Genomic DNA, 664 nt, shown 5'->3' with positions numbered 1-664 from the left:
AGAGAGAGAGAGAGAGAGAGAGAGAGAGAGAGAGAGAGAGAGAGAGAGAGAGAGAGATGCGGAATATTCGGGCGGTTGCATTAGCTTGTTAGGAAAAGAGATACGGAGAGAGAAGTGTCTCATAGAGCGCATTCTTTTCGACTGCGGCGTCGTTCACATATTGGCGTATATTTTCAGCGCGATTCAACAATCTTGATTCTCGATTTTTCCGCATCGAGCAACCGCCGTGGACACATCGATCGACATTGCTCCGTATTTTACGCGTCTTTAACCCGTCGAAAGTAAGTCTCGCGCGGAAATAAGTATCGGGAGTGTCGAGAATAGCGATGTGCGATCGCCGGGACGTATCGTGAACAAGTCATTTGTAAGTAACCTCCTCGTTTCTCCTCACGATATATGTAAGGTGACCAGATTTCCCAGCCCTGAATTCGAGACACTTCATAAATGTGAAGCGCGGGAGGGGGGTAAAAAGATCCGAAAATTATTTCACAACCATTGAAAATGATGACAAATCGGTATCCCGAATAGTACTCGAAAAAATTCGGGACAAAGGGTGAAAAATCGGACTTGTGTGAACTTGGCACACCATATTTAGAAATGTGACATTTTTTTTAGAGCTCTGATACTCTCTTGAAAAGTTCTAGAGCTCTATGCAACAATTTTA

The sequence above is a fragment of the Odontomachus brunneus genome, unplaced genomic scaffold (assembly GCF_010583005.1).
Source record: "Odontomachus brunneus isolate Ranch 3 - 2012 unplaced genomic scaffold, Obru_v1 Obru_scaffold_177, whole genome shotgun sequence".
In the NCBI taxonomy this organism is placed as follows: domain Eukaryota; kingdom Metazoa; phylum Arthropoda; class Insecta; order Hymenoptera; family Formicidae; genus Odontomachus; species Odontomachus brunneus.
This window is presented reverse-complemented; position numbering follows the sequence as displayed.